Below are 15,688 nucleotides of genomic sequence, written 5' to 3' on the forward strand. Positions count from 1 at the left end.
GTTTTGACAGAAAGGTTCCCAAAAATTTTATAATGTCTACAGTAACTTTAAATGGGATTTCTCCTTCCATCTCTTGCTGTTGGGCTTTGTTAGTAATACATGGAAACACCAATGTTTTATGTGGGTTTATTTATAGCCTGCAACTTTGTTAAGTTTATTGTTTCAAGTATTTTTTACCTGATTATCTAGGATTCTCTAACTATACCATCACATCATCTGCAAAGAGTGATAGCTTTTTTCTTCTTTGCTTGTTCTAATTCCTATAATTATTTTTTCTTCTCCTTTTGCTAAAGCTAACACTACTAGTACAATATTGAAGAACAGTAGTGATAATGGACATCCTTGCTTCACCCTTGATCTTGTGTAATTGCTTCTTGCTAATTCCCATTATATTTAATGCTAGTGATGGTTTTAGATAGATGATACCTACCATTTTAAGAAAGATTCCATTTATTCCTATACTCTCAAAAGTTTTTTAATAGGAATAGCTGTCACATTTTGTCAAATGCTTTTTTCTGCATCTATTGAGTTAATCATATGGTTCCTGTTATTATTCTGGTTGATATGGTCAATTATTCTGGTAGTTTTCCTAATATTGAACCAGCCCTGGATTTCTGGTATAATTCCTAACTGGTCATATTTTATTATACTCAAGATAAGTTGATGTAATCTCTTTGGTGAAATTTTATTTAAAAATTTTGCATCTATATTCATTAGGGAAATTGGTCTATAATTTTCATTCTCTGCTTTGTTATTTCCTGGTTTAAGTATAAACTCCATATTTGTATCATAAAAAGAATTTGGTAGAATATTTTTTCACCTGTTTTCCCAAATAGTTAATACAGTATCATAATTATTTTTTCTTTACATTTTTTATAGAATTCATTTGTAAATCCATCTGGCCCTGATGATATTTTCTTAGGGAGTTCATTGATGACTTCTTAAATTTCTTTTTCTAAAAGGGATTATTTAAGTGTTTTATTTTCTCTTCCATGAATCTGTGTGATTTACATTTTTTGTAAACATTCATCTCTTTCACTAAGCCGGTCAAATTCATCGGCATATAGTTTGGCAAAACAGCTCCTAATTATTGTTTTGATTTCCTCTCCATTGTTGGTGAATCCACTCATTTCATTTTTGATACTGGCGATTTATTTTTTTTTCCTTTTTTTAAATCAAATTAACCAAAGGTTTATCTATTTTGTTTATTTATTTTTTCATAAAACCAGCTCATAGTTTTACTTATTAATTCAATACTTTTCTTCCTTTCAATTTTATTAATCTCTCCCTTGGTTTTTCAGAATTTCCAATTTGGTATTTAATTGGGGATTTTTAATTTGTTCTTTTTATATTTTTTTTAGATGCATGCTCAATTCCTTGATTTCCTCTTTCTCTATTTTATTTGTGTAAGCATTTAGAGGTATAAAACTTTCCCTAAGAACAACTTTCATTGTATCCCATATGTTTTAGTATGTTGTCTCACTATTGTCATTCTCTTGTGTGACATTATTGATTGTTCTGTGATTTGTTGTTTGACCCACTCTTTCTTCAGGATCAGATTATTTAGTTTCCAATTAATTTTTAGTCTATCTTTCAATGGCACGTTATTATATGTAATTTGTAATGTGATATAATTTACCCTTGTCTGCCTCCTCCTTTCCTCTCCTCCCAGTACAATCCTTTCTCACTACTTAATTAGATTATTTTATCATCACATCAAAGTCAACTTATATTCAAGCCCTTTTTCTATGTTGTTCTAATGATACAGTTCTTAGTAGTTGCAAGTGTCATCTTTCTTTGTAGTTATGTATACAATTTGCCCTTATTAATAATAACATGTTTTTTTTTCTTTCCTGTTTACCTTCCCATGCTTCTCTTCACTCTTGTATTTGAGGATCAAATTTTCTATTGAGCTCTGGTCCTTTTAATAGGATGGTTTGGAAGTCACCCATTTCATTGAATGTTCATCTCCTCCCCTAAAATATTGTGTTCAATTTCTATGGGTGATTGATCCCTGGTTGCAATCCAAAGTTCTTTGCCCTATGGAATATCTTACTCCACATCCTCTGATCTTATAATGTAGAAACTGCATAGTCCTGTGTAATGCTGACTGTGGTTCCAGGATATTTAAATTATTCCTTTCCGGCCTCTTGTAATATTTTATCTTTGACCTAGTAAGTTTGGAATTTGGCTACAATATTCCTTCCTACTTTCAATTTAGGATCTCTTTCAGAAGGTTATTGGTGAATTCTTTTGATGACTGTTTTATTCACTGATTCTAGGACCTCAGGGCATTTTTTCCTTGATGATTTCTTTAATGATTCTGTACAGGCTCTTTTTATCATCATGGCTTTCAGGTAGGCCAATTTTTTTTTTAATTGTTGTCTCCTGGATGTATTTTCCAGGTAAATTGTTTTTACCAATGAGGCATTTTATGTTTTCTTCTATTTTTTTCATTTGTTTGTTTTTGTTTGACTGATCGGTGATATCTCATGGAGTCATTAGTTTCCATTTGTCCATTTCTCATTTTTAATGAATTGTTTTCTTCAGTTAGCTTTTGTATCTGCTTTTCCATTTGCCCCATTTACTTTTTAAAGAGTTTTCCTTTCTGTGAGTTTTTATGCCTCCTTTTATTTTGGTCAATTCTACGTTTTAAGAAGCTGTTTAGTTCAGTGTACTTCCTCCCCCCCCCACCAACATTTAGTCAATTGTATTTTTAAGGACTTATGTTCTACACCCGATTTTTTCCCTCCTTTTCCAAGCTATTGACTTTCTGAAACATATTTCACTTCTTAAAATTATGGAAGGTTTCATACATAAATTTGCCTGTCACTCTTGTGTTGGGGCGATGCTCATCTTCTCTGTATCTTTGCAATTTTAGTATATGTGTTGCTGAAGCACACATTTTAATAGTTTTCTAAAGTAAATATAAGGTGAATATTTATTTATGTTATACCTTCTCAATACCTTTATTTTCATTTACATTAAGAATTATAAAATCTATTAGAATATTTCCTTCTCACAGGAAGAGGAATTTGTATTCATTCCTATAACATATTACCAACGGTATCTCTGTTATCCTTATCAGACTACCATTATCAATGGTATTATGAACATTAATTAAATAATCCTGTAAATTTCAAGCAAGAATATGCTGAGCTGACACATTAGACTGGCAAGTTCAGTGATTTAAAAATCTGTTTTGCTATAAATGGAAGGCAAAAACACCTTTTGCAAAACTGTCAAAAACATTTTTGTGACATTTACAAAAAAGTGAATAGTTTGACACTTTTTTCCTGAATGTTTGGCAATAGTACAAATTATCTTTCCCTCATGAGAAAAAAAATGTCTTTTGCCCTTATGTTGACTTAGTAAAAGGGGAGGAGGTCATATCTGGCCCTAAAGAACTGTCCTGGAATAATTTTACTTGATTAAAATTGTACCATAAAGTAGTAAAAAAAAATTTGTCTTTTTGCTCTTTTTCTTGAAGGATCTAAAATTAATATTGCCTGTTATGCTCATGGAATATGGCTACTAGATTTTTTCATGCTTAGTCAAAAAAGCCAGTAATTTAGGTTTCCTAATTGTGCAGTTGCCTACATATCCAATGTGATATCAGATCTTGATGCCTTTTCCCATGTTGTTTTTTAGATGTTTTCACTCCTGTCCAACTCTTAATGACCCCATTTGGCTTTTTTTTGACAGAGACATTGCAGTTGTTTGCTATTACCATTTCTAGTTTACTTTGAAATGAACAAACTGAGGCAAAAAGGGTAAAGTGACTCAAGGTTAAATACTTAGTAAGTGTCAGAGGTCAAATTTGTTCTGAGTAAGAGGAGTCTTCCTAACTCTCAGCCCCGGCACTCTATCAACTGCATGACCTAGCTATCTTTTCCTATATATCACCCTAGTTAGCTTTTTATTCTTAATACCCATAATTGTAAATTAAGTGTGAAATCAATATTTCATCAAAATGATAAAATCTAGCCAATGATATGTGTTGCCATACAAATGAAAATGTATTTAGCCAACCATATCATTATTTTCTTGAATGAATGTCATGGAAATACTACCTCTCCTTTTTCTATTCCTGGTCTGTTACATAAATCAATCTCAGTATATATGTGTATACATACATATGTGTATGTGTATGTATATATATACACACACGTGTTTGTGCATGTATAGAAAATTAAATTATTATAAAAATAGACAGGTATAGAATATACTAGAGGGGCTCTGAGGCTCAATCTGTTTATGTTATTCTGATAATTTTTTGGAAGTACTATGGGCTCCCAAGATATTGTTGTTGTTGTTTGACTTTATTTTCAAGGAGGACTGTGACATCAGGAAGGTGATGCCATGAGATGCATGTGAATTGGATTTAAGTGAGGGAAGGCTGTACAAAGTCCCCAGCCTCACTTTTTCTTCTGGAGCCATCTGTATTGAGTGGCCAGATATGGATGAGGACAACTGGAGATGGCTCAGGATGCAGTATGGGACCTTGACCTTTTCAAGCTATAATCTTTAGCAGGTTTCAGATTGACTGAGGAAGCACCCATTCAATGTTAAAGCTAAAAAATGGGGCAAAGAATGACCTCATAAAAAAATTTATCTAAGAGGGGAAGATCATCAGGGTTCGTAAAAATACAAACAATTGTTATTTGCATTCATTCTGAGCCAATCAGGGTCCAAACAGTGACCAAGTAGAGCTTGGTCTGGGATCAGAGTGATTTGGGGTTAAGACTAATCTTTAAGAGGAAATTAAAAAAATAAGTTTCAAAGAATAAAAGTTACATTCCCTTTGGGAAGAGCACCAGCAGGTATGGGTGTGATACCATGTGTGGAGAGAAGGCAAGGCAAGGCAAGGAAAGGAAAAGAAAGGAAAAGAAAGGAAAGGAAGAAAGGTATATATCTTTATTTATATATGTATGCCTGTGTCTGTATGTATATGTGTACATATAATGTACATACATATGTATGTATGGGTATGTGTGTATATGTGTGCATATATGTGCATGTATATATATATATATGTGTGTACATAGAAATACATATATACATGTGTGTGTATATGCATATATGTATGTATACATGTATTGGTAAATGCTGGCGTTAAAAACAAATAAGCAAAAAAACAACAATAAAACAGTCTCTACCCTCAATGAGCTGATATTCTATCAGTGTAAAAAGACAAATAAACATGTGTGTATCTGTCTCTATACACACATATGTACACACATATATACATATACACATGTATACATATACACATATATGTATATCAATATATACAAATATATTAAAAGTAAATAGTAGGTAATTTCTTAGAAGGTCACTAACTTGTTAGGGAGAGTGAATGATTCAAGGCAGGAGGTTTTCCCTAAAGGAAGCTAAAGGATGTTTTTTTTTCCTATTCTGCCTATATCATAGGACTATTGTCAGTACAAATTGAGAAAATGCATGTAAAGACATTGTACAAGTAAAATGGTTATTTATTTTCCTTTACACGCACCTAAATTCAGGTTTCTAGTATTTATTCTTTATTTGTAGTAAACATCCTAGTTTAAAAAAATTCAAAAAAGAAAAAAAATATAGAGTAGCTCTTCTAAATAAAAACCAACTATTTCATCTCCAAGACAAGGGCCCTTCAACAGGTTACAGTAACTTCCTCACTTTTTTTTCCTTTTTTTCAATTTAAATTTAAACTCAAACATCAGAACAAAAATACAGAATAGAGAAAAGAAACAAAAGCATATTGTGAACTTAAATATTGCAATTTAAATACAGAGCAGGAGGGAGCATGTCATGTGCATAGCAGAACATAAGAGGGGATTCAAAATATGTAACAATAAATTTTTATTTGAAGAAAACCTATATGATAAATACTTCACATTGTGTTAAGAGCTGCCCATCTTTTCTTTGCTTCCTGGTAAGTTTTCTTGTGTTCTCTGCTGTGAACTTTTTTACTATATTTCTCCCTTCCCCCCTGCCCCTAGAAGGGTACAATTGAGGGTGGTTATATTTCTCTATAGCTATAGTTATATATGTATAGACATATATAGACATATACTTTCCCAAATATATTCTATTCCTGATCTTTGTTATGTTTGTGCATATCTCCTGTTTCCTGTCCCTCCTGCTTCTTCTACTTTACTTATCCTCACTACCTTGCTCTCCTATTACTCATCTACCCCCATCCAAGGATCCCTTCCCTACCCTCCTATTCCCATAAATCTAAACACCATTTTATACCGCCTATTTACCTATTGCCTCAACCTTCCTTCTAAAGATTCCCCCCTTGCCCTCTCCCCCTCCCTATTCCATTACAATTTTATTTCTTCAGAATTTAGAAGACTGTTATAGTCTTCTAAATATGTATGTATTTTTCCCTCTTAAACCTATTCCCAATGAAAATAGGTTACTAGAACTACCAGCCCTCCTCCCCCATCTAATTCTTCTTTATCAATTCTTCTTCTTGCACCTAATTTGAATAAAATAATTACTCTTTTTAGCTGTTCCTAAGTGGTTTTACTTTTTAAACTTACATCATACTCAGGTTACCCCAATATTTCTTATGTGCTACCCAATTATTAATAAGACTCTTAAACATGCATCTTTCATTTTACATACATAAAAAGTAAGTGGTCTTCTCTTACTGAATCCCTTGTAATCAGTCTTTAGTATGTACCCTATGTTTCTCTTGGTTCTTGTATGTCAAATCTTCTATTAAATTCAATTTTTTTAAACAAAGTCTTGAAAGTCAGACAGTTGATCAAATGTCCATTTTTTTTCATTCATAATTATAGTTAACTTTTATGGGTATGGTATTTTCAACTAAAGCCCCAGTTCCTTTGAATGTATTGTGTTCTAAGACCTGCAGTCCTTTAACGTCTCCACTGCTAGGTCTTGTGTCACTCTATTTTATTTTATTTATTTTTATTTTTTGGCATGGCAATTGGGGTTAAGCGACTTGCCCAGAGGTCACACAGCTAGTACACATGTCAAGTGTCTGAGGCCAGATTTGAACTCAGGTCCTCCTGACTCCAGGACTGGTGCTTTACTCACTGCACCACCTAGCTGCCCCTTCTTGTGTCATTCTAATTGTAACACCATCATGTTAAAATTGTTTTATTCTTGTTGCTTTTAATATTTTATCCTTGAGCTGGGAGTTTCAGAATCTTACTATGATATTCCTATGAGTTTTCCTCATAGGATCTCTTTTAAGTGATGATCAATGATTTTTTTTTTCTACTTCACTTTCCCTCCTTGTTCTAATGCTTCAGGAAAATTATCTTTAAATATTGCTCATTTTATCAAAATTCTTTTTCTGATGATAGCTTTCAGCTAGTCTGATTATTTTTATAATTTCTCCTCTTGATCTATTCTCCAGATCTGTTGTTTTTCCTATAAGATGTTGCACTTTCTCTTCTATTTTTTACATTATTCATATATTGTTTAATTATTTCTTGATCTCTTATGATTTCACTGGCTTTGCCAGTGTCATTTTCAAGGTGTTGTTTTCTTCCTCCACAATGATGGGGGTTCCCTTTTTTTGCCTAGGGAAAACAAAGTTTATTAAAGATTAGCCATATTGGGTAGACTCCGAGGGAGCCTGAGCTTTTGTGATACTAATGCCAGCAGGCCAGATTAATCTAAACTGAGATATATTGAGTCTGAGCTGGGGCTTCCTTTTCTTTGGCTCCTGTGGGGGGGTGCAAGACCAACAACACAAGCACAGAGGAAGGCTGCTAGCATGGATTCTTTGATCTGCTTTTTTAAGGAAAGCAACTTTAAGGGGTTTATAATTTCATTTTAATTAAACATACATATATCAATCAATTAGTTCAGGGGGAAAAAGTCAGTACCCTGAACTTCAGAGCAAATATGAATAGAAATTACAGAGGTGATAAAACCAGATTGACATTTCTGTCTAACAAAATTACAGTATATAGTTACCAGAGAAACACCAATATCTGGGTTTTCAAAGCTATGGGGGCTCCTTCAATGGCTTACCCAGAGTTTCCTCACCAATACTCTTTGAATGAGTGTGGTCCCAAAGGCAAAACACTAACCTCTGATCTTATACACATGCTACAAGGGTGTCACAACCACGCAACTCAAACTCATGAGAAATAGACCTTCCCTTGATGCAAGCAGGTCTTCAAAGTCTCCCCATTCAATCAAAGATTCCTTAGTGCTGAGAAGGACTACCAAAACAAAGGCAACAGAAAGTTCACTTTGGTTGCCATTACATTTCAAAGGCAAGACTCATCAAAGGTACTTGATTACTTTAGCATTCTAAAAGAGAAAATAAAAAAGTCCCACCTGAATTACGGTAATGATAACACTCCTCTTTCCCTTCTCACCTCAGAATACATGCAGGAATATCAACTCCAGGTGACACAATTTCTGTAATTACATGCCTGAAATGGTTGCTTTGGTCTTCTGTCCTTGTAACCTGAGAAACATCAGGCATGCAGGAAGAAGTAGGAGGATAGTGATCTAAAGCTTCTTTCAATCCCTGAACAAGGTATAAAATTGTGTCTGTTTTAGATGGTTAGAACATGCAAGTGTGGGGGCCAATTAATATTCATTAAATTTAGAGTTGAGAGGGATCTTAAAAATCATAGAATCATAGTCTTTTGTGTTTGGTTTTTTCCATAATGGATATTCAATGTTATCTATCTCAAGATGCTAATTTTAAAGATGATGAAGCTGAGGCCCATGAAGGTAAAGTGACTTTCCCAAGATAACAAGCTCAGCTTTAAACCTGAGTTCTCTGACTCCAAATTGAGCGCATCTTCCACTGTGCCTAAAATACCAATATTTTATAGTTGTTTGCTAATATAGAAAAAAATTAACATTTAATTCATTTTTACATCACAAAGAAGTTTCTTCCATGGAACAATTAAACGAGGACGGCAGGGAAGAAGAATTTATTTACTATCTACTATGTGTCAGACATTCTGCTAAATACCTTACAAATATTATTCTATTTGATCTTTACAACAGTTCTGGGATTTAGAAGCTATTATCATCCCCGTTTTGCAGCTGAGGAAACTGAACAAAGAGGTTAAATCACTTTCCAAAGAACACACAACCAGTAAGTGACTGAAGCTGCATTTGAACTCAGGTCTTCCTAAATAGTGTTCTACCTGCTACACTCTCTACATAACTACCATTCTCTCTATTAGCTGTATACATCTCTATGCAGATATGTATAGATATAGATATAGGATGGAATTTCATAATGCTTTAGCTACATTGACACTGTAATATTTTTCCCTCCTCCAATAATTAATCTTGCCTCTTTGTTGTGATTCAGTACAGTAAGAGAACATAATTAAGAAAAAGAAATCTGCCATGAAACACTACCTCAAAGAGGAAAAAAAAAAAAAATTCATACCCCTGGCAAGGTTCACCCAAAAGTCACTTTTCTAAGAATTTGTGGAAAGAACAAAATATATTTGGTTGTTGCAAAAATGTGTTGAAAGACCTATAACCAGTTTTTGCATCAGAAATATGGAATTTCAACATGTATTCTATTTTTGTTGTAAATGTCGATTGCCCATCTGGTGATAGTTTTTCAGATTTTTTTTTTACTATGAAAATCTTACCTTTTTGTTATTTAATAAATTCATTAATGAGAGTAACTAATGAAATGTTATCATGGGTTGGTTTACAAACATCCATTTCTAAATAACTATTTCAATATATACAACTTAATTCTTTTTGAGAGCACAAGAAAAAGGAACATCATTTATCAACTATATTACCTCCTTGATTATGATTTACATGTTGTCTAAAGGAGAATCTTGCCTGACTGCTGTAGCTACTATAATAGCCTTTTTTCTTCTAAAATTGCGTGAAAAGTATCAGAAGGTGATAAAGGTAACATATAGCATATTGGGGAGATTCCTTATTTCTGCAAGTACCAAGCTGCACTTGTCCTTCAGCATTTTCTCAAATAGGAAATATTGGGATCAAGTGCACTTAAAGCTTTGTATAATGTCTACCTTTGTTTACTGCAAACTGTAGGATCATATACTAAAGAGGTATGGAGACTTGCATTAAAAGGTAGCCTGTCAGTTAAGCTTTTTAGCCAAAAAAGTTCACAAGGCAATATTGAATGTAGGGAAAAGAGGCTACTGAGACTTACCACCAAGAATACAAGCCGAAAATGTTATCTCAACGGTGTGATATTAGTCAAGAGAGGGGTTAAATGGGATGACTTGCCATGAATGCCAAGTCACTGGGTCTTTGCAGCAGCATATATATGTAGTGGATATGATGTCCTCCATTTTTAATAGGAGTTTTAAATTCCTTAGCCACAAGTTAAAATGGGGACATAGAATTGCTAATCTATTCCATGTTCCGAACTTGCTTTGAGTACTGCTTTAAAGAAAGCAAGGACACTTCTTTCAAAGATGGCAGCATGGGGGCAGCTAGGTGGTGCAGAGAGTAGAGCACCAGCCCTGGAGTCAGGAGGAGCTGAGTTCAAATTCGGCCTCAGACACTTGACATATTTACTAGCCATGTGACCTTGGGCAAGTCACTTAACCCCAATTGCCCTGCCAAAAAAAACAAAACAAAACAAAAAAAAAAACAAAGAGGGCAGCACAGTTGTCTGCCAGTTAAAGATAGTTGTCCATATTCTGTACATTTAGGGGATGTAGGAGGTAGAGACCTGTGTACAGTTTTGGCCCTCTCCTTTAGTGCAAAATCATAGTTAGTGTCTACATATAAAATAAGGAGGGCCTGGTTGCTGTTTGATAGGTCACAATATTGGATTGTGCATATCAATGCTTAGAACATTATGAGAATTATTTTATATAACAGAGTTTTGTAATTGAAAGTGTTTGTTGTCCACTGTAGTCTAAATGTTACACACACACACACACACACACACACACACACACACTCACTCCAAAAAAAAAGAATTCTTTTACAATATATCCAATAGATGATCATCTAGATTTTACTTGAAGATTTTCCATGAGAGGGAACCACCACTTCTCCTGTAGCTTTATCTAATTTTAAATATCTTTGTTTAGGAAAGCTTTGCCTGTGTAATGCCTAAATTAACTTTTTAGTATCCTTTATTACTCAGCTTTCTGCTCTCCAGAGCCAAGAAGAAAAATGCATTTTATTCAAAGATATGGAGAAAACTATCTCTATTTTCTTCATGCCTCTCTCTCTCTCTCTCTCTCTCTCTCTCTCTCTCTCTCTCTCTCTCTTCCCCCTCCACATGTGTATATATGTATATATATATATGTATATATATAGTATATGTATATATATATATGTATATATAGTATATGTGTATATATGTATATTGTGTATACATACATATACATACATATATGTGTATTGTGTGTTTGTGTGTGTGACATATTTAACCTGGTATGTATCCATAGATCCTTGAGGGATCCAGGGGTCCATGGATAGATTTCAACAGATCTGCTAACTAGGATGGGGAAAAAGCATACATTTTTATCTTTACAAATTGAATTTTATCTTTAAATTTTAACTGAAATTTACCATTTTCTTCAATTATTTAAAAATAATTGAGAACTCTGAACTGAGTCAAGAAAACCTGATTTCAAATAAAAATCTCAAACTCTTATTAATTATGTGATCCATGGCAAGTCACTTAAGCATTGTCTAGCTCAGTTTCCTTAGCTGTAAAATGGTAATAATACTATAGTATTAATAACATAATTTAAATATATATTATATAATATAGTGGCTATATATATACATATATGCATATATTATTAGTAGTAATACCTACCTCTTAGGCTTATTGTGAGAAGATCAAGAAGGATAGAATTCTAAGCCTGGAAGATAGTAAGGAAAAGTGCCTGGAGTCAAGAGATGATCTGTTTTGTTTGAGGAATAGCAAGAAAGTGTCAGAAAAATAAGGAATTTTGGGGGAAAGTATGATATAAAAGAGTACTGGACAACACTGTGGGGATAAGTTATGAAGGGTTTTGAGTTAGGAAAGCATTTATTTTGTATTTGATCCTGGAAGTGATGCAGAGCCATTGAAGTTTATTGAGTAGGGTGGTAACATGATCTGACCATTGCTTTAGGAAAATCACTTTGGTGGCTGAAAGGAATATAGATGGAATTGTTATCTATTAGCATCCTCCAGTCCAGGAACTGTGAACTCTAGGCATACAAAAGAACTTAGACAATTCATTATAATATTATTTTGGTATAGAATTATTTTCATATTGTGTGACATACCAAAGGGGGGCCAATTTTAGGCCTAGACCCGAACTCACGTGTACTGTTATATAACAACATATTATATGGTGCTAGTTACTTCCTATAAATACACTTGTATTTACCACTGTACCCTTATTTTCTTCTTTATATTGGCTATAAGGAAGGCCATAGGCTCAGACTGCTCCTTTGTGAAGGCATAATTCTAATAACAAAACCTCTTGTAAACTCTGCTGTCTTAATGCAGATGTGCAACTGAGGCAGGAGTGAGGTGGAAAGAAAGGGTGGATTAAGTAGTATCTTGAAGTTTCCAGTTATTTCTCAGGCTTAGTGAAGAGATATCTGGACATATCTTCCACTCAGAGAGGATAAGGTAACAACTGGATATGTTCTGGGCGGTTTTGTAGCCACCCATAGAGTTAGTGTTGCTGTAACAATTTTCTAGAGCTTCAGTTTCCTCATCTATAAAATGGGAATAAAAATATTTGTACCAACAACTTTAAAGTGTTGTGAAGAAAAAGAAAACACCTTGTAAAATGTCAAATAACATATAGACATGAGTAATTGTTAATGCAGAATGAAAAATTGTACTCCCAAGAGTGTGACCAAAGTCATTTCAGTACCTTCCCATCATGCTGACATATTGATATGACTTTATTTGTTCTCTCCCTTTGAGATTCTTACCACCTACAGAACATCAATTAAATGGGGGGGGGAAGCACAAGATGATGGGATTCGTGAAAATATTACTAGCAAGTAGTAGAGAAAGAAGGATTAAGGGACTAACAGGACTATAGCTATACACATTTGTTGGTTGTTTTGACAGCTTTATAATTTCTTCACCTGTCCTGATGTGTTTGAATATTGGATCGTTTTGTAGCCATGCTGCTGCAGCACCAGGAGTTCTCATCACTCATGGTTTTTCGGTTATTCAGTCATGCCCAACTCTTTGTGACCCCATGGACCATAGCACACCAATTCTGTTAATGGAGTTTTCTTGGTAAAAATACTGAAGTATTTTGCCATTCTCTTCTCCAGTTAATTGAGGAAAATGGAGGTTAAGTGACTTGCCAAGAGTTACATAGCTTGTAGGTATCTAAGGCTGGATGTGAACTCAGTTGTTCCACTTCAGGCTCTCCAACGAACCATTTATCTACCTCTCTCATCATTCATACATGTGCCTGATTTATAAATAAAATGCAGTCCTTTTGGTTTTAGGACTTGGGGAAGACTAATCCTTCTAGAATTCCAGTTTCGAGTCAACATCCTATGTCAAGCAGCAACAGCTTCCTTACATATTGATATTCTTGCTCCTCCCCCTCCTCTCATATTTATATAGCACCTACTATAAGCTACATTTTATGTTAAGTATTTTACATTTTTTCTCATTCGAAGCCCCTAATAAGCCTGGGAGATAAGTGCTATTATTATCCTCATATTATAGTTGATAACACTGAGGCAAATACAGTAAAAGTGACTTCCCCAGGGTTACTCAGATAGTAAGTATAAATAGATGGATTTGAACTCCCTAACTCCAATCTTTTTGACTCTTGTCTTCTTGACTCCAGTCCTAGCATTCTAACCAATGCACTACATCGTTACTACTTACTTGGAATACTTTGTGTTCCTAAGGTAATGGGCAAGGTGTAATCCTCACTTTTCTGTCTTTAATAGATTAATCTATAGACTAGAGATGGGACTGGACTGGTTGCACATTTTTCTATTCATGATGGGTTTTGAGGAGTTGAGATGATATGTATAAGGCCAGGGGTGTTGAGAATGTTTACTGTTAATAAATTTCTTCCATGTTACAGTATTTGCAAACTTAGGAAAAGGTGTATTAGCCAGTGTGCATGTGTGGGGGGACAGTGATGTATTTTTATGATGATTTCACAATAAATTGAATTGTTAAAAGGATGGGATTAGAAATATGAGTGGCAAAGATCGTGGCTGGAAAGCAGCATGAGCTCCCCTCCAGCTCCCTCCAAAAACTTATCAAAAATGTCTCTGAACAAATTCTAGAGATGCAGAACCCATGAAATAACAGGGGGAAGCAGGGCTCCAGCCCAGTAAAGCCTGGATAGTCATGGGGAAATGACTATCACACGGAACTGGAAGCAGAGCCCAGCATGGGCTGCACCAGGACAAACAGGAGCAGGAACCAGTGGAACAGGACATAGCACCCTGAATCAGTGAGCTGTGGCACTTACCAGACTTCTCAACCCACAAATGCCGAAGACAACAGAGAAGGTTAGTGGGAAAAGCTGCGGGGACAGAGTGAAAGGAATTCACCATTCAGCCACCGCCCTGGGGGCAGCTGAGGTGGTGCAGCTCTGAGGATAGAAATACAGATGTAGTTGCTTCTGGCCCCAGGCCCACCTGGTGGGAGGAATTAAGTGGCAGATCAGAGTGAGAGTGCAGAGACTGCTTAAGATTTGAGTCACGGTCTGGGTTGGTGGTTCTTGGGGGAAGAGGAGTGCTAGTGTGTCAGAGCTTGCTGTGTAGAAATAGCTCTCAAAACAACAGCGCAGCCCCTCAAGCTTGGGACAAAGTATTCTCTACTCTACAAGCAGTCATACCCCTAAAAAAAACTTTCAAGCTTTCTCATTGACAAGTCCAGAGCTGAATAGAAAATTTGACTTTCAAACGCAAGAATCAAGAGAAGCACGAAAAGGTAACCAAGAAAAAGAAATCATAAGGGACTTACTAAAGTTGAACTACTTTGTTTATATTCCTACATGGAAAGATGATGTGTATAATTCACAAGACCTCAGTATTAGGGTAGCTGAAGGGAATATTCAGTCATGTTACTGTTCAGTCATGTTTGACTCTTTGTGACCTCTTTTAGGGCTTTCATTGAAAATATACTGGAGTGTTTCACGATTTCCTTTATCAGCTCGTTTCACAGATGAAGAAACTGAGATAAACAGGGGCAAGTGTCTTGCCCAGGGTTATACAGCTAGTGTCTGAGGCCAGATTTGAATTCAGGAAGGTGAATCATTCTGATTCCAGATACAATGCCCTATCCACTATGCCACCAAGGAGCCCAGTGGTTAGAGGTAAATAAGTAAATGAGAAATAGAGACAATGTGAGTTAAGGCATGTCAGTGTTTGCAAGGTAATTTAATGAGTGTGACCTTGGGTATGTGAACATTTTGTTATACATACACAAATATATACATGGTACATAATATTTTGTTGTTTTATATCTATTTTGTATAGATAATGTATACATATATACAGCTATACCTTCATATGTGTATACATGCATGTGCCATGTGATATACATAAATGCTATATAGATGTGCATATGTGGTATATTAATTGTGCTGTGCATATGTGTATATATGCACATGTATATGTATAAACTTGTGTACATATGAAAGTTGTGTTTCTGGAGCTTATAATGAGAAGAGAAATAGTAATGGGGGTGATGATGTTTGTAAGAGACACA

At 34.8% G+C, this 15,688-nt stretch overlaps 1 non-coding gene across 1 annotated transcript; it reads right to left on the reverse strand.

The window, feature by feature from the left end:
- Positions 1–2,794: 2,794 nt before the first annotated feature.
- LOC118835036 lies at positions 2,795–2,903 on the reverse strand. The gene has a single exon (XR_005009400.1). It is a non-coding gene; the product is annotated as a U6 spliceosomal RNA (small nuclear RNA).
- Between the last annotated feature and the right edge of the window lie 12,785 nt (positions 2,904–15,688).

Source organism: Trichosurus vulpecula, chromosome 1 (assembly GCF_011100635.1).
Source record: "Trichosurus vulpecula isolate mTriVul1 chromosome 1, mTriVul1.pri, whole genome shotgun sequence".
NCBI lineage: Eukaryota > Metazoa > Chordata > Mammalia > Diprotodontia > Phalangeridae > Trichosurus > Trichosurus vulpecula.